We start from the raw sequence: 20,911 nt of genomic DNA on the forward strand, positions 1-20,911 counted from the left end.
CTTATGCATGGTCGATACCAAGTCTTCTCAGTGGTTTGGATATTAGTTCAGTCTGAAGTTCTGGGATTATCATTATATCAGTTCAGCGATGCAGTTGGGGTCATTAATTGCTCGTATATGATCACGGTTTAGGTTTGGCAACTTTGTTTTTTTTCTTAATTCTTTGGTATCAATCCCCCCTTTTGAAGTAGTTAGATTTTTATTACTTCCGTATGTTTCTTTCAATGGTTCTTTTAGTACAGCCTATGCAGATTCCTATAATAATCACAGTCACAATCACATGAATTACTCCCTCCAACAATGTAGCTAACCATCCTTTTAGAGACCGTCCACCTAATTCTTGGAGAATTTTGTTGAACCGATTATTTTCCGCTGCCTCTTTTATCGCTCTGTTGTCTTTTGCTACTTTTCTCATTTTGTCTAATTGTTCTTGCAGGTGATCAGTGATATTTGGGATGTGGATACAGCAGTGCTCTTTGTCTAACTTAAGATAGCCACACCCCCCTTGTTCTTTGACTAATAGCAAGTCTAAGGCCAGCCTATTTTGTAATGTCATTTTAGTGTTAGCTTGGATTTGTTTGTTGATAATTTGGAATCCTTTCTGAGTGGCTTTCGATAAGGCTTCCACCTGCCAAGTCAGATTTTCTATTAACATTCGATTTTCTAAAGCCATCAGGCCTGGTAATGGGAAACTTTGGAGTCCCCACTCAAATTGTACTGCTGCGGAAGGCTCCGTCCAAATATCGGGGTCTTTTTCTGTCTCGGTATCTCTTTTAATTCATCCCCAATATTGAGCTTTGATTGGACTCTTCTTCCATATAGGACATAAGGTCAGTAATCCTGAAGTTACTTGTCTAGTTATTGTAGTAAGTTGTAGTCGGGTAGTCCAACACCCATCTGATGTAACCCAGGTCGTGTAGCCTGGGGATGGAACGTTTTGTTTACAATGATTAGTTGAAAAATTTTGGTTTTTACAACATTCTATCATTGTCAAGGTAGAATTTAGGATTGATATTTCACTATAATTTAGAACACTGGGGCACATCCAATTGGTTCAGCTAACATAGGTAGCCTTCGTTCCCCAATTAAAGCCCCAGTCCACATTCCCTATATATTTCCAATGTCCTTCCAAAGGTCTAGTCCAAATTCTGAGTTTTGTTCTAAGGTTAGTACATTCTGGAGTGGTGGTTATGTTAGGTACTGTATTATTAGGGACACAGAGTGTCAGTAATCCTGCGGCCTGTCCGCCAGAGGCTGCCAATGCTATTTGCAGAAACTGGGCATCTAAGGGATGTGATCCCTTGGGACATTGTTTTTCTGAGCCTCTCCCAAATACTGTTCTGTTGTCCCCTGATCTCCAAAAAGTAGCATCTTGTAAAACATCGCTTCCTCTCTGTCTACGTTTATTGTCTTTGTCTAAATAGTAAGAGACATTGGCCTGCTTAAAGGCTCCTGTGATGTTGTCGTGTTCCTCTAGTAAAGATAAATTTACCTCTATAGTGCCCCATGGGATGGGCTGACTGGCCGAGTGAGGGACTGGGACGCATGCTGTAACACTGGTAAGACTATGCATTTTGCCAAACCCTTGTATCAAAGTTAGAATTAGGTTTTCATCCAAATCTGTATTGACCTCTCCATCTGTATCGACTTCCACACTTCCTGACATCGCTGCAAGAGATATAACCCAGAACTTCATGATTCCCACGTTAATTTTAAACGTAAAAGTCCCTCTTGTTTGACAGTCCATTGTGGTGACGCGGCTGGCTTGATGCTGCTGCGATGTATCCACGGAGCGACTCCCTCAAGCTTGAAAGCAGTATGGGTGGTGAGTAAAACTTGAAGAGGTCCTTTCCACTTCTCTTTCAACAGCTCGTCTGACCATGTCTTCAGATACACCCAGTCCCCTGGTTGGTAGTGATGCACAGGCACGTCCAAAGATAGTGGCGTGCTCACAGTGATGTATCTGTGGAGAGAGGACAAAACTTTCCCAGAGAGAGAACATATTCTTTTAAGTAATGTCTTCCTGCAATTTCAGGATTAACTCCTGTTTCAGTCATCTGACAAGGTTTACCATATATGATCTCAAAAGGACTAACCTTTTCTTTGGTTCTAGGCTGGGTGCGTATCTGTAGCAAAGCTAAGGGTAAAGCATCCAGCCACTTTATCTGAGCCTCCTGTCAAATTTTACTTCTCTGTCTTTTTAGGCTTTGGTTCATTCTTTCTACTTTTCCACTTGATTGAGGTCTCCGTGGGGTATGGAGATCCCATTTTATCCCTAATGCTTTAGTCAAACTTTGAACAGCTTCTGCTATGAAGTGTGGGCCCCTATCTGAAGATAGTCCAATGGGTACCCCAAATCGTGGTATTATTTCCTTAAGTAGCACTTTTGCTACTTCTTTTGCCTTGTTGGTGCGACAAGGGAAAGCTTCTGGCCAGCCTGAGAAAGTATCTAAAGTTACTAAAAGATCTCGGTATCCATTTTGCCGTGGTAATTCGGAAAAGTCTATTTGCTAATAGTCTCCTGTTTCCTCTCTTTGTCACCCCTGGTAAAGGTCTTCAGGGTAGGTGAGGATTATTCTTCAGGCATAACTCACATTTCTTCACTATGCTCTTAATTATTCCAGTCATTTGTACACTTAGCACTTGTGTTTTTAATGCTTCAACCATTGTTTGAATTCCCCAGTGAGTTTCTTGGTGTTGCCTATTGGCTATTTCACGCATGATTTCTTGTGTAACTATTACTTGGTGTGAAGGAGTTACCCACCATCCTTCTTGATTTTCGTTTGCTTTCAGTAGGTTAGCCAATGGATTGTCTTCTGGTGTATACTGCGGATTCTCAGGTCCCAAGCTCTGAACCCTTTCTGGCAAAACTAGCAATATTTGACCTTCAGCTGCTTCTCTCGCAGCTCTGTCTGCCGTGTGGTTCCCTATACGCATTGGGCTATTTCCAGTTTGATGTACCTTGCAATGCATAATTGCCACTAATCGGGGTAGATTAATTGCTGGTAGTAATTGTTGGATCATTGGCCCGTATTTGATTGGGGATCCCTGAGATGTGAGGAGTCCCCTTTCTTTCCAAATGGCTCCATGAGCATGCACCACTCCAAAGGCAAATTTTGAATCTGTCCATATATTAACAATTTCACCTTTTGACAGTTCTAATGCTCTCAGTAAGGCTATGAGTTCTGCTTTCTGGGCTGAAGTGTTGGATGGCAGAGCTTTGGCTTCAATCACTTCCTTACCAGTTACTACTGCATAACCTGATTTTCGTGTTCCATTCCACATAAAGCTGCTACCATCTATGAACAGGTCCCAGTCTGCATTTTCTATTAGTAGGTCTTTCAGGTCTGGTCTGCTGGAGTGCATCTGTTCTACAGTTTGCAAACAGTCGTGTGCTAATTCTTCTCCAGCACGATCAGTAGTTCGGAAGGTCACTGGATTCAGGATCGTGGTTACTTTCAGCTCCACATTGTCTTGTTCCAGAAGAATGGCTTGATATTTCAGCATCCAGCTTGGTGACAACCAGTGTCCTCCTTTTTGTTCCAGCACTGCTGTAACTGCATGGTGTCGTGGTTTAAGCCCAGCTGGCAACTAAGCACCACACAGCCGCTCACTCACTCCCCCCAGGTGGGGTGGGGGAGAGAACCAGAAGAGTAAAAGTGAGAAAACTCGTGGGCTGAGATAAAAACAGTTTAATAGGTAGAGCAAAAAACACCGTGCGGAGAAGCAAAGCAAAAGAAGGAATTCATTCACCACTTCCCGTCGGCAGGCAGGTGTTCAGCTATCTGCAGGGAAGCAGGGCTCTATCACGCGTAGCGGTTGCTCGGGAAGACAAACGCCATTACTCCGAATGTCCCCACCTTCCTTCTTCCTCCCCCAGCTTTATATACTGAGCATGATGTCATATGGTATGGAATACCCCTTTGGTCAGTTGGGGTCAGCTGTCCCGGCTGTGTCCCCTCCCAACTTCCCGTGCACCCCCAGCCCACTCACTGGTGGGGTGGGGTGAGGAGCAGAAAAGGCCTTGGTGCTGTGTGAGCACTGCTCAGCAGTGACTAAAACATTCCTGCTTTATCAACATTGTTTCCAGCCCAAATCCAAAACACAGCCCCATACAATCCAAAACACAGCCCTATACTAGCTGCTATGGAGAAAGTTAACCCCATCCCAGCCAAAACCAGCACACATGGGGTACAAATACAGTTAATTTTTGCCCAAGCGTCAATTTTCAGGCCTCTTGGATCAGTAATACTGTAGCCGCCACTGCTTGGAGACATGCTGGCTATCCTTTGCTAACAGTGTCTAGTTGTTTTGAAAAATACCGCAGGGGTCTTTTCCAGGACCAGCTTCTGGGCTAGTATCCCTGAGGCAATATGCAGTCTCTCATGCACAAATAATTCAAATGTTTTTTCCAAATTCGGAAGGCCTAGAGCTGGAGCACTCATTAAAGCTTGTTTCAATTTCATAAATGCATCTCTGCACTCCTGAGTCCAGAAAAGGAGATTTCCTTCCCCTTGTACAGCTTCATATAGGGGTTTGGGAGTGAGTCCAAAATTTATTATCCACAGGTGACACCATCCAGCCATTCTGGGAAATGCTCTGAGCTCTTGTTTCGATTTAGGTTTGGGGATCTGGCCAATGGTCTCTTTTGTTTCAGTTCTAAGACAACACTGGCCCTGGGAAATTGTGTACCCCAAATATATTACCTCCTGCTGAGCGATCTGTGCCTTTTCCCGGGATACTTTGTACCCTGCTGTCCCCAAAAAATTTAGGAGTTCTATTGTCATTTGTATGGAATCCTTCTTGTCATTTGTTGCTAGCAGTGTGTCATCTACATATTGCAGTAAGGTCGTATTTTTATGCATCTTTTGCCAGTCTTCTAATTCTTTGGCTAATTGATTTCCAAAGATCGTAGGACTATTTTTAAATCCTTGTGGTAATGCTGTCCAACACAATTGAGTTTTTCTTCTGGTCTTAGGGCTTTCCCACTCAAAAGCAAACAGTTCTTGACTTTCGGCTGCTAGCGGAAGGCAAAAGAAAGCATCTTTCAAGTCCAGTACAGTAAACCATTGGTCTGTTTCCTTCAGGGTGGTCAAGAGAGTAGGCGGGTTTACCACTACTGGGTGAACATCCTGTACAATTTCATTTATAGCCCTTAAGTCCTGGACCAATCTATACTCTTCTGAATGCAATTTTTTAATTGGCAAGATCGGGGTGTTGTATTCTGATTGACATTCTTTTAGTAATCCAAAATTTATAAATCGTTCTATTAATGGTTCTAATCCTTTTCTTGCCTCTAATTTAATTGGATACTCTTTTCGTCTTACCGGTCTGGCGTCTGGTTTCAACTGAATGATTACCAGTTCTGCCGCTCGGGATCGTCCTGGTGCTCCTGAAGCCCATACTAGAGGGGTTACAGGATTTTCAACTTCTTCTGGTATTTCCTGTAACTCGGCTTCCTTCTGTAACATAAAAACTTGAGCATCCAAAGCTTTATTGTCAGGAATATGGATTTGGATTTTTCCTTTTTCAAAAGTAATTTGTGCATTCAATTTACTTCATATGTCTCGTCCTAATTAGCGGCACAGGGCACTCAGAGAAATCGATGGGTTAACACCCTTTTCCCAATTGTAAACTTCAAAGGCTGGAAAAATGGCCGATTTTCTTTCTGCCCCGTGGCACTAATAACTGATGTACTCTGATTACTCAAATTAGCCTTGCATGTGTTCAATACCAAGTAAGTGGCCCCCATATCTACTAAAAATTGTACCTTTTCATTCCCCAACTTTACTCTAACGAGGGGTTCTGTTGGGGAGGGTTCTGATTCTTCCCCTGGTCTCCCTCAGTCTGAATCTATTGTCATCATGTTAGCAGCCTGATTTGGCATCTCCTCACGACCTTGTCTTCTTAACTGTGGGCACTCCCTTTTCCAGTGTCCTTTCTGTTTGCAGTAAGCACACTGATTTATCTCCAGCAGCATTCCAACCCTTCGTACTCCACCAGGAAATCTTTTTCGCTTTATGGGAACTCTGAACTTGCTAGTTTCTTGGGCTATGGCTACTGCCAGCATCTTACTATCTTTAAGCCTCTCCTTTCTCTGCTTTACTTCCTCCACCTTTTCCCTGTTGTTGTACACTTTCCAGGCATGCTCTAACACTTTGTCCAGTGAGCGGGCATCTGCCCGCTCTAGTTTCTGTAATTTCCGTTTTATGTAGACTGTCCCATAAAGATGTGGACCAACGAGACAGCGTCTGCTTCATTGTCTGGATTCAAATCAGTGTATTTTCTAGCAGCCTCCATTAGTCTTTCAAAGAAAGAAGAGGGGTCCTCATTCTTTCCCTGAATGACCTGATACAATTTAGACCAATTCTTTGATTTTGGAATTGCATTCCAGACACCATACAGAATCACTTGTTGGTACTCGGATAATAATAACCTTTGAGCCTGGATGTTAGGATTCCAGTTGGGATTATTGGAAGGGAAATGATCCTATATCCATCCTGCTATTGCAGCTTGAACATGGACTCACTCTGCCTCCTCCTTAGCTTTAGCCAAAAATCAATCTTTTTCTCATCATAAGAAACTAAATTATTCAAGACAACTTGCAGATCTTTCCAGTCTGGATCCTGATTTTTGATTATAGTCTCCATAACCTTTGCCACCCGCTCGGGGTCCTCCCTATATACACCTGCCATCTCCTTCCATGCCTTTAAATCCGATACCGAAAATGGCACTTTTACCCAAACTGTTGCTCCATCTGGTCCTACGGCTTGTCTGAGGGGGGCTTGTACATTGGCCTGTACATTCCGAGCATTTCCCCTCCTAGTTCTCCCCGCCACCAGACTAAAATCCTCTTCGCTGGAACTGTCAGAATCATTGTCTCACTCTTCTCTCCTTCTATTCTTACCCCTCCTTGGTACAACCAACATCTCTACCTCCTCCTGTTGCTCTTCTTCACCACTTTCTTTATATTTATTGCATTGCTTGCCGATGCTGCATGCTGAACACCACCACTTAGGTGCTTTCTTTTTCTCTGCCTCTAGGGCTAATACACCACTTTCACTTGCAAGCAAGCCACACTCCTTACGTATGTTATAATTATCCCACAAAGCAAAGAACAAATTCACGTATGGTGCCTCATCCCATTTTCCTTCACGCCTACAGAACAGCACTAACTGTAACACAATGTTGTAATGTACACTTCCGTTCTTAGACCATTTCTCCTGATCATCCAGAGTGTACAGAGGCCACCAATGATTGCAATATTCTATCCGTTTTTTCCAAGTAAGGGGATCACCCCCAAACTTGCTCCAGTGGTTTAGTATACACCCCAAAGGGGAACACTTAAGAATCCCCCCTTCAGTAGATTGTCCAGCACCCATGATGTAAAATAACCACGTAGATGTGTCCAAATCAAAATCCAGATTCTGGGCGTCCCTGTAGTAGCATACAGATTACACAAAATTATACAGTAGTGTATTCCCAATATCAATACCAGCAACTTAACAACATGTACTGAATTCAGATACGACTTATTTGCAAGCAACCAATACCAATATTAATAACAAATACCAATGTCATTAGTCTCCCAGAGAGCTGTCACAGAAACTCACCCAACCAGGGAATCGGAGGGCCTCCCCAAAAATGCTCCAGTGCGCTCAGGAGTCCTCACAATTCCTCTGGTCCATCAAGATTCCGGAGAGCAGGTACCATCTGGGTTGCCAAATTCTGTTACTGAAAATTGTAACGAAGAAAACTCTCCAAACCAAATGATAGTTTAGAAAGCCGACATTGGTTTATTGAAGCACCGGGTGCATGGGGGATTTCTCCTCCTAACATGCATACCAAGTTAAAATCATGACAGGTATTTAAAGCAATTACCAAAGTTAGTTAGGCCTCCTGGTTCTACCCCTTAATTAACTATTGGTTAATGCTTTTCTTACTTCATCTTAAAGTTATAATTCTCTTTTAATTCACCACACCTGCTGAGAGAGTAGAGGGCTTAATTGGGTTGGGGGCTTTTCTAGCTAGGAGGTGTGTTCTTTAGCGTTAGAATGAGATTATAATGAGACAGGTTAACTCTAGGGCACTATTTTGGCAGTCCATTCTATTTTTCTAAGATTCGTCCTTGTGTTAATCGTTATTGCTAGTTAGTAGAGAGTTAGTGAAGACAGTCTTTATCTTTAGTATGACTAAGTGCCAGGTGCATTTGTTATGAAGTATCTTCTTTACATTCTTCTAATTCTTCTTGCTTGTTTTTAACACTTGTTTTTGACCTTGTTTTTCAAGATGTTCTGTAACATCAAGACCTGATCCAGACTGCCCAATTCTGATTGAAATTGTGTCAGTTGCTCCTGCTTGTGTCTGAAGTAAATAGGAGTTAGGTCAGATTTGCAACTAATACAGATGTGTACTCAAAACCTCCCCTGAGATCCTAAATTGGTGACTGCTGCTTTCAGGGCTGTTAGTTAATGAAAATGCCCTGAAGGCTGTAGTCAGTAAGAATAAGGCAATGTTGAGTCATGCAAATTGCATTCTAATGGTGAACAAATGGACCCCCTTTTTCTCCTGAAATGGCTGAAGAAGGGCAGTTTTCACTGGGGGCTGCTCTGCTCAGAAAAGAACTGGATGGAAAGAGCTGCCCAAGTGCAGCAGCCCTCCTGCCTCTGTGTGTGCCTCTGTGTGTGCGTCTGTGTGTGTGTGCGTCTGTGTGTGTGTGTGTGTGTGTGTGTGTGTGTGTGTGTGTGTGTGTGTTCAGAACTGCCTTTCTCCACCTTGCTGCTTCTCGGTCTGTTAGTAATTGAGCTGCAAGTCATCTGTAAATGAATGGGTGCTATTTCGTTCTAGCCCATGTTGCCACGTGGCTGAATGGGGCTTCATCTTCTGTCTCTGAGCACGGTAAAGCTAGGCAAGCATTAAAAAAGAGAGACATGGAAGGACCATCTTTTGGTGGCAGTCCTCCACTTTTCACAAACTGGAGAGTTCGTGAAACTCTCCAGGCAGGCGGCTGTACCTGACTGCAGATATGCCGGACATCTAACCCCACAGCAAATGTGGAGTATGAGACCTTTTCTCTGCTATGGGACAAGACCCTGCTTGTAGGCAGTTGCTAGAGAACAGCTGATGCGTGATAAACTTAGACCTTAATTTTCCTGTGCAGTATCATCTGCATTGCAGTTCTATCCACAAAGCCGAGATGCTTTTTCCCCTGCCTTTAAGGATTGCTGCAGGCATGTGTTTTAAAGATATGTTGATCTAGCCAGCATGCTGTAAGGGTATGGATAAGATCAGATTTCTCAGTGATACTTTTTCTTCCCACCAAGTTAGACTGGTAAAAGATACCATTTTCTACTAAGAAAGCTGATTCTATATGTTGCTAAAAACACTGGGCTGCTCAGACATTAGAGAAAGGGGCTAATTACAGAGAGAGAGGCTAGACAAGTCTCTCCATAGTATTAACAGCACTGTGTTGAATGCGAGTTGTTTGCTAGCTCTTGTGACTGTCCTTTTCCCAAATAAGTATTGCTGGACTTGCCTCGCAGGTAGGAAAGCTGAGTCCCTGTGAGATCAAACACCTTGCCTGGTCCCTGGCAGAGCTGTCATTAGATGAGTGCAAATCTGTGACCGTCAGTGTCATCCTTGGTGCATCTTCTGTGCTGCCTGTGGCACGGGAGGGATTTTTTTCTATCTGTAGGAAAGAGAAAAAGGTTTTGGGTTGGTTAAGAAAATGGGGAAGGTTTCTTCTCTGTGGCCCGGTTGTCCTGGGAGTCCCCGTGCTGCTTTGTAAGGGAAAGTTGCAAGGCTGTCTCTGTGGTGGAGCCCAAGGGGGATGCTCTGGGGACAGCAATGGAGCAGACCCCTCCATTGCAAGTTGAGCCTCAAGGAGGAGAAGGTTTCAGCCCAGGTCTCGTTGCCAGCTTTTGGCGGCAGTCCTCCACATTTCACAAACTGGAGAGTTCATGAAACTCTGAGAGGCCTCCCACTGCGAGGAGGATGCTGGTGGCAGCCTGCTGTGGTCCAGGAGAGCTCACTTGGGACGGCTGTTTGTAGGTTTGTAAGATGATTGGCTTTAGTCATCAGCAAGTTACTGGAAAGTTACTGGAATTCCAGCAACACTGGTACTGTTTCACTCAGGCTACGGCCCAGGTAAGGGATGTTCCAAGGCTGTCAGGGGATGACTGGTTATTCCCGCTCTCGTTACCTGCCTTGAGTTGGGTAACAGGAGTGCTTGGTACAGTCAGTGCTGCTCCCCGCCTTAGCCATGCAAGAGTTCCTGGTACAGTCAAGGGACGCTTAACCGCCCATCTCATTGCGCAAAGGCTGAGGCCCAGCTGGAATTCCTGAGATCATAGAGCAGCCCAGGAAAAAAGTGGGGGGGGAAGGAATGCACCACCAGAGCCCGGTACTCCCCAGCCTATGGTGCCCGGTGGCACTGGGTGGGATGGAGAATGCCCTGGCAGAACCCTGCCAGCTGAGGAGAAGGGCTGGGTGTGCGGGAGGGGAGACTGACCCCTGCTCTGCCTCTGTGACCATGAAAGACCACTGACCTACAGTGTGGTGGTACCGCAGCATGTTTCTGTCCTCAATATCACGGGGACTTAGATGGCTTTTAGCTTCCAGAGGAAACATGAGGCCAAGACTAAGGATTAAGTTAGTGTCAGTCCCAGGAACAGCTATCGAACCGTCCTGTAGCTGCGTGGGTGATCAGTGCCCTTGACATCTTTGCGTTTCCTTGTTCAGGCTGAGATGCTGTGGCAGTACCTTGCTGAGTCAGGCCTGAACCTCCATCCAGAGCCTACCCATCTTCTTGTGCATTGTCTCCGGGCAATCACAGCCCCAGTTACTGCCTTCCTAACCTCTATGTCAGACATTCCCCTTGAAATGGGATTAACTTCTTGAGGCTTATAAATGTTCTTCTGCATTTGCGCAAAGACAGCTGGCTGGATTAAATGGTTTCATAGTATTAAGGAAGAAGAAAACCTAGGAGACATTACACTTGTTGGGGCCAAGGACTTTGTTTTAAAAAGCAGTGGGGAAAAAACAATTTATTTTTTGGGGGGTTTCATGGCTGTACGGCAAATGGCAGGGTCTCCAAAATGTAGGCGTTTGAAATCTTGTCTTGATTCAGAACAGGAGTAGAGAAGCAGTTCAGGGTTTGGAAGTGAGATGTAAACTAAGCAAAAAGTGAGGAAACAAAATGGATTCCCAGCATGGGAATAAAAAGGGAGAAAGCAAAGCCAGGGCTGTGCCTTGAGATCTGTGCTACCAAAAAACCCGATGTTCTCCCCTGCAATGTGGGATTGCATTGCTCAGAGGAAGGCAGGGGGAAAAATGGCTGAAAGGGAAAGGGGCCAACTCTATTGTCCTTCTTTTTTCAGAAGAAAACAAGTATGAACCCTGCCTGGACAAAGAGAATTATGGGCTGCCTGTTTGGGACTTCATGACTGGCACTTCATGAGGTTGCAGTTAGGTAAGTGATGTCACTGCAGTTATTCGGGAGGAAAAGTTTTGAGAGCATCTAAAATGACTGAGTGTTGCAGTCGTATTCCTTTCTTTAACCAAGTGCTGGAGTTTTACCTTTATGGGTTGAAGTGGGGGTAGTGGATGCTCCCATCTGCATCCCTGTGATGGTGTAATTTGTCTGTGCCAGCACTTCCCTGCTCTCCCTGGATCCTCATTGCAGCTCTTGTCTTTGCCTTTGCTGTGGCTCTGTCCTCTGCAAGACACCAGACATGTCCAGTTATTCTGTGGGTTTGATCCGGTGAGTGCAGCACCGGTGACAGGACAGCTATGTTTCTGATGTGCCTGTTTCAACCCCCGCCAGGGGCTCTGGTGTTGGTGTTCAGAAGCTAGACAGTGCCTGTGCTGTCAGGTCTCATCTCAGAGCCTGCAGCAGGGCTTTTGGCGATGCCGGCTGATAGTGCTCTGTGTCCCTCTAGCACTGCAGCAAAGGAGAGGTTACTAATGCAACATGGCTGCCTGTTGCCCTTGGCTGTATGCTCTTTTGTTTCTGCAGGAGGGTAAGAGCTATGTAAACAACGCTTCTCAGGGGATGGGGGGGAGGATTTTGAGCCCTGTAGAGCAGCTCCCTGCATGGACTGTTACCTGTGCCTCTAAGGAGACCAGGGCCAAGAGCCTGGTTTGGTCAGACCCTGCTAGGGTGGAGAAGGGTGGCTTGTCTGAAGTGCTGAGGTGGGTGGCTTGCTTCTGTGCTGGGCTGTGTGCAAGTGTGATCCCCCCCTCTCTGCTTGCTTGGGACTAGCTGCAGTCTGTGCTGCTTGAAATGTGTCCTTTGAGCCAGAAACGCAGGCAGCCAACTGAGAGCCAAGTGTGAATTGGGAATGGTGGCTCCAAGCTGAACCTGATGGTGAGAGTTGGATATTGTGAAGGAAAATAGAGGTGAGCACATGGGGCAGAGAGCGTGTTGGCAAGAGAAGAGGGGCTTGTAGGTCCCTGTGGGGTTGTATGTACAGCCCCAGGAATGGAGAAGGAGCAGTGATGTAAACCCTGTACGTCCTCTGAGTTGGTGGTCCTGAGCATCCGTGGTGGTGTGAATTTCAGCTTCTGGGCTCTCCTTTTGAAAGCGTGGGTCTCCCCTGGGGAAGATGGCTGATGCTTCACTTTGTGGCTAGCTTGCAAGTGTTCTTGGAACTGATAAGCCCCGTCCTGAGGAAGAAGCCTGGAAGAGACTTGGTCTTCCCTGTCTCAGCTACACCTGTGTCTCTGGCAGCAAGCTCTGTGAGAGGGATGGTCTGTCTTATGACTTTTCCACCTCCGAGCATGGTGAAGCCCAGGACTGGGTCAGAAAGCGGTGGCTGCAGTCTTCTACATCCTGCAGGACGTCCTGAACCGTGGGTGTAGGTTTGCAAAGTATGTACACCCATGTTGATTTTAATTTCGGGTCCATTGCTGTTCAAAAATGGCAGCTTGGCAGGGCTGCCTGGTGTCTGTATCCATCAAGAGCCATGGTTATGGTGAAGAAGCTACTGGACAAGCTGGCTGAGGCCTCCCCCTGCTCAGCTGCCAGTATTCTGGCTGGTAGCGTACAGCTGCAGCGACACCTCCCCGCTGTGCTCTCTGGGAATGCAGTGTATTCCTACCCCTCAAAGTCTCCGGTAGCTTGAAAAAGTAATAATCTGTAGTGTTCACCTTCTCTGCCATCAGAAATAAAGCAGCTTTGGCAGAACGTGTGTGTTTTGGGAAATGCTGGAGCCCCCCGAGGGCTTTGTGTGCAAAAGCCGAGAGAATCCAAGAAAGCTGCTTTTTGCAGAGAGCACTGGTCCCCTTCTGCTTGCTCACCAGGGTCTCCGAGGCTCCCCTTTCACGGAGCTGCATCAGCTATTGCCTGCTGCCTGCCAGGATTTTATCTGGGTGTTTAAGGCCCTGGCAAAGGGAGTTGACCTCCCTCGGGGCTGGGAGCAGGTTTTGCAAGGGTTACCCAGGCTCATCCTCTAGTGACGGGTGCTGCAGGGAGGCTGAAGAGCCTGGCTGAGCCCAGGGATAGAGCTGGGGCCCTCTGGGTGCTGTGCTTCTGTAGCCTGGGTGGCTGAAATTAGCTCCTGCAGACTGTCTTGATGTGCTCTTCCCAAGTGGTGACCTCTTCAGGGCTGTCATTTGGAATTTCCACAGTGATAAACCGTGTTGCTGTGCGTGCTGGTGTAGTTGCCCTCCAGGTGATGGGCTTGGGTATGTCCAGCCCAGGGTCTGGCAGGAGCAGATGGAGATTTGCCGGGAGTTGAAATAAGGGAGTTATGTATGAGAGTTGGGATGTGGGAGGAGGAGCCAAGGAGAAAAAGGCTTTGGAGTCAAGGTGTGGGCGTAACAAAAATGTCAGCATATGTTTCTCCCTGTCCAGCATGTTTGAGCTCCCCCATCCTGGGCTTCTCTTGTATTGTGAATTCTGCTTTACTTTGGATTGAACCTCTCTAGGAAAAAAAAAACCTGCCTAAACTTTGTGCAACATCTGTAAGATCTCGCTGGGTCTTAATCTAGATGAGAAAGTGCAGTGAAATAGCCAGGCTATGGGATCCATATCCCAATGTCCGCCTGGTAGAGTGGGGGTGAATAAGCTGGCCTTTGCTGCTGTGAGGCGGACGGAAGGAAAGCAGTGGCTGGGAAGAACTGCAGGTCACATCTTGCCCTGGTTACCTGACCTCGGAGCCCTGTATTTCCGTCAGTTAATGACTGGCTCGTCTCTGTGGCAGTGTAGGGAACATAAGGCAAAAATGAATCTGCCTGTAGCATGTAGCTCCAAGGTCGACGCATGGTGGGAGGAGGATGAGCCCAGGTTGTGCTCATGCTGAAGGCACCAGAGGGTGATGTGCTGCATACCAGGGGTGACACTTTATTGCGTGCATTTGTATTTTGTCGCTCAGTCCTTGGAAGAGACTGTACGCTGAGAGGCAGATGTTCTGCTACGTGCCTGTCCTGTGGCACAGGGTGAGCCCTGCCTGAAGGCTTGCTGTTCCCCAGGAGCACAATGCACGTGCTCCCAGGTGAAGTGCATTAATGGCTGTGGGTCTTCTCAGGTCTAGTTACTTAGGCAGGAGCCTTTTTGTTGGAGAGGCAGTGTGGGGAAGAGGAATGGGTGACATGTTCTTTTAGATAATGACTTCACACTTTGCAGTCCCGTGGCATTTGCCCAAGGCTGAGAGTTTGAAGTGTCCTGGATGGCTTCTTAATGAAATACCAGTGATGCTGACTGTGAAGCAGGAATTAACCTCCAGATATCTGCTTTGGAAGTGCTCTTGTTTACCATCTTAGGCAACTTGAGTTTTCCCCGTGAGGGGGAGCCTGGCTTCAGCGAAGAGTGTAGAGCTGTGTCTGTTAGGCTGTGCTTGTCGGGGTGTACTTATTACAGCGCTTCCCTGAGAAATGACAAGGTTGGCTGTGCCGGTTTGTGCATCGGTGTCACCTGTGCCGAGCGCCCCGCCACAGGCAGACTGGGAGGTGCGAGGTGGCAGCCGAGCAGGTGAGCCGGTTGGGCTGGGGTGCGAGTTATCACCCAGAGAGCAGGAGAAGAGCAGATGGTCCCTTTTGAGGGCAGTGCTGGCACCTCCGTGGGGCGTGTGTGAGTTGATTTTTCGGCTCTGTTGGCACACGGGCTGTGTCCAGGTGGCGTGTGGCTCTTTTCCTGATCAGTGCTGCGGCCTGGGAGAAACCCTTTGGACTCTGCCCTGAGTGTCTCTAATGGCTGCTCTGTTTCAGGGTGACCCACGCAGGGATGTGGCCGTGCTGAAGCTGGGAGGGTGCGTTGGAGGCAATTCCCGCGCGTGCTTGCCGTGGCCATTGTACGCTGTCCCTGAGCGGCTGTTCCTGCTCTGGGATAAGGCCCTGCTAGCCGGGCCTCTGCAGTGTCCGTGCCCCAAGAGATGAGGGAAGCGCAGCTGGTCTCTGTGGTGCTGGGGCAGAGGCTCCCTGCCGAAGCCGTGTGAGCTTGTGAAGTGTTTGGCAGGCCTGGGCTCTCTCCGTGCTTTCTGGCTGTCCCCTCCAGCCAGCCAGCAGACGTAGGGGGACCGCAGGTGGCCACGGCTCCTCAGCGGGGCCGTCTGGGCACTGAGCACCGCGGGCCCCTCCGCCTCCGTGTCCACCCTCCTGTCCCGAAGGCGGCGCCTCCCTCCCCTGCCGGCTTCAGGCCATTGGCCGTTGTTATGGCGGTGTTTGGGCCGGGCGGGAGTCCCGGTTGCGTTCAGAACGAGGGCAACAGCCCATCTGGCAGCGGGGATCGGGTGTGTGAGTGTGCCCTCGTGTCCCCCGCAGGGTGGGAGAGGTGGGGGGACGCTGGTGACCCCCCCATGCTGGGGTGGTGGTGGCTGTGTCCCCTCCCCGGAGGAAAGCGGGAGGGCGGTGCCGGTGCGCCCAGGGTGCTTTTTTGGGGAGGCTTTTAGGGGTGAGGTTGCCTGTGGAGCACAGTGGGGTTCTGGTGCTGGGTGAGGTGCCCCCGGAGGCTGCAGCCCTTTCTCTGTGTGGGGACGGGGAGTTGGGGCCCCTTCTTCCCCCCAGAGCTGGACGGGGAGCGAGCTTTGCTCCCTAAAGGAGAACCTTCCCAAACTTCTCCCTTTTTTTCCCCATGGGATGCCAATGTGACTGCACCCGGGCTGTGGGTTAAATGTGGAGGGGGATGGAGGCTGCCTGCCTCGCCGCTGCTGGTCTTGCCCCCCTCGTCTCGTCTCGCATGTGGGCTTTCGGATGTTTTGGCCTTAAATCTTTGTGTGGCCCCGTCTGTAAATGACGGACGAGACGATTTATTCTCGCTCTGTCTATAAAATGCCGTGAAGGCTTGTGATGAAAAATGCAACAAATGGCCTAGCTCCACGCAACTGCACAGCCAACTCACCCTGACTGTCCTTTCCTTGCCTTCTAAATCCATAGGTGATTTCCTGAGAAGCAATTCCTGTCTACGTCGAGGGAAAATCCAAAGGCTGGACTACTCCAGGAGGGTGCAGATTGCTCCTAACAGCTTGTCCAGCCTTGCCCCTTGGCTGAAGGGTGGGAAATAACTCGGTGAAGCCAAAGCCTGCTCTGTACCACCTCGGGGTTACAGTCAGTGCTGTAGTGTTACAGTAATAATCCGCTCAATAGGGAATATTTGCAGTTCTGGCAGCCGGTGACGTGTGTGCTGGATAATTGGGTATTAGGCTGGAGCCAGCCAAGGTGAGGTTGCCGAGTGGTACTCCTGCCTCCACTTACCTGTCTGCAGTTGGCTTGGCTTGAGGTTCACAGGAGCTTGTCAGAGAACTCAGCTGATGCCTGACCTCTCGGGGTCCTGGTTGGGGAAGGCAGCTGGTCAGGATGTGAACATTGTGCTGCCTGTGCTGCGCACTGCGAGTTGATACTGCGGAAGTTGAGAGATGGTTCAGAAAGGGAGGGAGGGTGGTTTTTAGGGATGCTGGCAGTGCCCCTTGTTCTAGCTTGGGTGTGCAGTGAAATGGTAGATTAACAAATGATTGCATGTCAGCAGAGCGGAGGTTCATATGCTTAAACCCCTGGGGAGTACAGAATTGTTCATTTCCTCTTAGCTCTTCTTTGCAGGCTAGTGGATGTGACATGTCCAAGCATTTGCTGCAGAGTAAGGGATCGCATGGGGAAACAATCTGATATCCATAGGAGTCTTCCTATGATTTCCATGAACTTTGGATGAGGTCTTGACGGTAGCTACTAAAGAGACGTACTGCTTCGAACCTGCTGCTCTGGATTCACCATTGCAGAGTCAGCTCTGACCCCACGTATGGCCGCTTGCTCCTGACCTGGGGATCCATTAATAGTCCTTTGGTTTCTGCTTTTCCACTCCAAAGCCTCTAGCTGCGTGGAAGCTCCGATGTATTGCGAACCGGAATGAAATGTGGTCCAGATGCCAGAAAAAGAGGAAATAAAAAGGGAGAGTTGATACAAGTTGCAAAGCCAGGAGAGCAGAGATCAGGTGCTGGGAGAGGCAGTTGGGAAAGGGACAATAGTACTGTTAATATTTCAGGCAGGAGCCACAGTTGTAAATTATAGCATGTGGAGCTGTGGAATCTCCAGCAGACCCTTGGTCCAGCTCGCTGTCAGCTGAGAGTTGAAGTTTATTAAAAGAAGTAACAGGAAGATGTAATGCTAGGCTCCTATTAATTATCTTGGCTATGGTAGAGCTTTTGTAATAAATTGCAGGATGATAGTACTGAAGTGATAAAATACAGAGGCACTGGACTATAAAGGTGACAGGTGAGGCTTCCTGGGTAGCAAGACTGGATTTAGAAAGCACTCAGCCACTTAGCAGTGGGCTAGAGGGACAAGAGGTTAGTCCTGGAAGTTGTGCTTCTCCTTTCCTGGCTTCCTTGATGCTGTTTTTATGGTAATTACATCTAAGCAGGTGATTTCTAGTCACAAAATGTGATCTTGCTACTTAAGCCTGAAGAGGGCAAGAAGATGTAGCTGAACAAAATTGTTCAATAGCATCCTGATTCTCACTTTGAATAGATCTCCTGTCTCACTCTTCCAGCAAAGTGTAATAGAAAGGCAAATTAACCAATTAGTCCAGAGAGAGATGGTTTATCTTTGCAGAAGGAAGAAGAAAGAGGATTCATTGTGTATACTGAAACAAGATTGAGCCACTAGTCTCTGCTGCTACAAGAAAAGCTGGGTGTAGTGTGTTGTAGTGCAGTGCGTGCCAATATATCCCCAGCCTTTAAGTTTGGAGGGCGATCGGTTGGTATCGGACCAGCTCAGAGGTTGGTGCTGCTGCTTCAGCACAAGTGACGTGGGGTCCCTTGAAATAAGAGCACTGGCACATGGCGTAGTGACAGCCACAGGATCTGTACAGACGTGAAGCTGTACTTTTACATGAAACTTCCCATTTTTTTCTTAATGTCCCTTAAGAAATTTGCTGTTTATTCTTAATTTCCTGTCTTTTTCAGCACAGCATCATCAGAGAGCTGTTCAATTTTATTTAACTGAGGGAAGCTGTTGGACATATGCACAAAGGGATTTGGATGCTTTAGGGCCATATCTAAATGCTCACATTAACTTTTTCCTCAGCACAGCTTTTGCCAAGCTCATGGGCCCTGAAGGGCCCCTCTGTGCCTATATTTGTGCTGCTGAGCCTTCTGAATTTTCCAGGTCCTGGCATGACTGAGCTTGTGTGAAGCCCTACCTTGTGCCTACTGATACTTTGGCCTTATGACCCTAGCCCATATCATGAGCCAGGGAGTGTTCAGAGGTTAATGTTGCTGCCCTAAAGAGATGAGGTGAAGGTGCTTCTTCGTACCCCTAATGTAGCTCACGGCCAAACACAGCTGGGAGCAGAGTGGTCCGGTGCAGACCCTCCTTTTCTGCCTAGCCTGACGCAGGGAGCCTATACTAGCTGTGAGCCCGCATCATGAAACAAATCTTTTTCCTTCACTTTGAAGATGATCCTGGTCTCTTATTTTTTTTCCCCTCTGGAGACTGCTTATGTGTTGCATGTTTAATAGTCATTAGTTAAAAGACTTTGTGATGCAGGGGGCAGAGCCCCCCAGCCAAGGCTTTTCTTTAGCTCTCAAGCATCCTAGCTGCTAGCTTGGAGGTCAGGCTTTTTCTCACTTGATTTCTCCACGCAGCAGTGCTAGGAGATGTGGCAGTGACCTTGTCTGTGCTGACAAGCAGGACTAAGGAATGGCTTTGGCCCCCTCCGTCTATCTGGGAGGGCAGGAAGGTTTGGGCTGGAAAAATAGACGTTAAGTTTGATAGCGGGAGCACAGCCAAGCATGGGAGCAGGGTTGTTGAGGCTGATGGGAGCAGGTCGAGGTACCAGCGTTGGGTTTGGCATTGGGGTGCTGAGGTGCTTGCAAGCCGTGTATGGGTTTCGTGTCACTCCTACCATGCAGCTCCATGAAGGTGCTTTGTGGCCAGCGGTTTCCTTTACTAAGCACCCAAGGCTTCTCTGCCAAGTCCTCTGAGCATGAAACCTGGCTCCAGGTGTGCTCTTTGCCTGCAGCAGGCAGGAGTTGCTTCTGTGCTGAGCAGGGGAGGCTTTAATGTTGCTTGTAAGGTGCTGGAGCTGTGGGAAGGAGCACGAGGTGGCAGCCCTGTGAGTGCATCTCCAGCCAAGCACAGGGGACTTGGTGGGTCTCACCTTGACATCTGTCTCCAAGTTCTGCCTTCTGAGACTGGAAGCATCACCCAGCATCCAGGTTCCTTTGCTTACAGCACTTCTGTCTTGGTGCCTTGAGCGCACAAGGGTGTCACATCTGAGGTTTCTTTGCCTGAGCTCTCCAGTTTCCACTCAATCGGTGGCTGGACGCCAAGTGGGAGATCACAGAATCACAGAATCACAGAATCACTAAGGTTGGAGAAGACCTGTAAGATCATCAAGTCCAACCTTAAAAAAAAAAAAAAACAAAAAACAAAAAAACCAAAAACCACAAAAACCAAACCACAACACACCAAAAACCAACCCACCCAACACCACACAGCACCATGCCCATCAAGCCACATCCCACAATGCCACATCCACACGCTCCTTGAATACCTCCAGGGAGGGTGGCTCTACCACCTCCCTGGGCAGCCTATTCCAATGTTTCACTACTCTCTCAGTAAAGAACTTTTTCCTAATATCTAGCCTGAACCTCCCCTGGCGCAACTTGAGGCCATTTCCTCTAGTCCTGTCACTAGTCACTTGGGAGAAGAGACCAACACCCACCTCTCTGCAACCCCCCTTCAGGTAGTTGTAGAGAGCGATAAGGTCTCCCCTCAGCCTCCTCTTCTCCAGGCTAAACAACCCCAGCTCCCTCAGCCGCTCCTCATCAGACTTGTGCTCCAGACCCCTCACCAGCTTCATCGCCCTTCTCTGGACACGCTGCAGCACCTCAAGGTACTTCTGGTTGTGAGGGGCCCAAAACTGAACACAGTATTCGAGGTGCGGCCTCACCAGAGCCGAGTACAGAGGCATGATCACCTCCCTGCTCCTGTTGGCCACACTGTTTCTGATGTTTTGGAGCGAGTTTCCACAGGCTAGCTGGCTGGAGAGCCAGTTTGTTTTCAGGGCTAATATCCTCCTTAACTGAATTGTAAACCCCCAAATAATGAATGGTGGTTTTCAGACCGAGAATTTCTTGTTCCCAGCCAAGCAGATGCGATGATTTGGTTTGCCTGTGGCTGAGAGTCTCATGAGAAGCTTTTGTTTATAGCATCTGCTGTGCTGAAGATGCGTGAAGCTCCCTGGCAGCTGAGATGCTCTTGTAAGTTGGGTGTCCCTGGCTGGTGTGTGTGCATATGTGTGCACAGTGAATTGGAACGAGCTCATCAGATGGGTATTCACCAGGCGCAACAACAGAGGACACCCCCGAAGGCGTTGTCAGAGCTGCAGCAACACTGATTTGCCTGCTGTCTTTTGTATTGATGTGATTGGGGTCCTCCCTGGGCGAGCAAAATAGAAATTGAGTTCTTGTTTTGTAAG

The 20,911-nt window shown here is 48.0% G+C and overlaps 1 protein-coding gene across 1 annotated transcript in view; it reads right to left on the reverse strand.

The window, feature by feature from the left end:
- LOC132321695 (THUMP domain-containing protein 2-like) overlaps positions 1–20,911 on the reverse strand; it is a 31,618-nt gene that overhangs the window by 9,887 nt on the left and 820 nt on the right. The gene's annotated exons all lie outside the window — the stretch shown is intronic.

This window comes from Gavia stellata, unplaced genomic scaffold (genome assembly GCF_030936135.1).
Source record: "Gavia stellata isolate bGavSte3 unplaced genomic scaffold, bGavSte3.hap2 HAP2_SCAFFOLD_87, whole genome shotgun sequence".
Classification (NCBI taxonomy): Eukaryota; Metazoa; Chordata; class Aves; order Gaviiformes; family Gaviidae; genus Gavia; species Gavia stellata.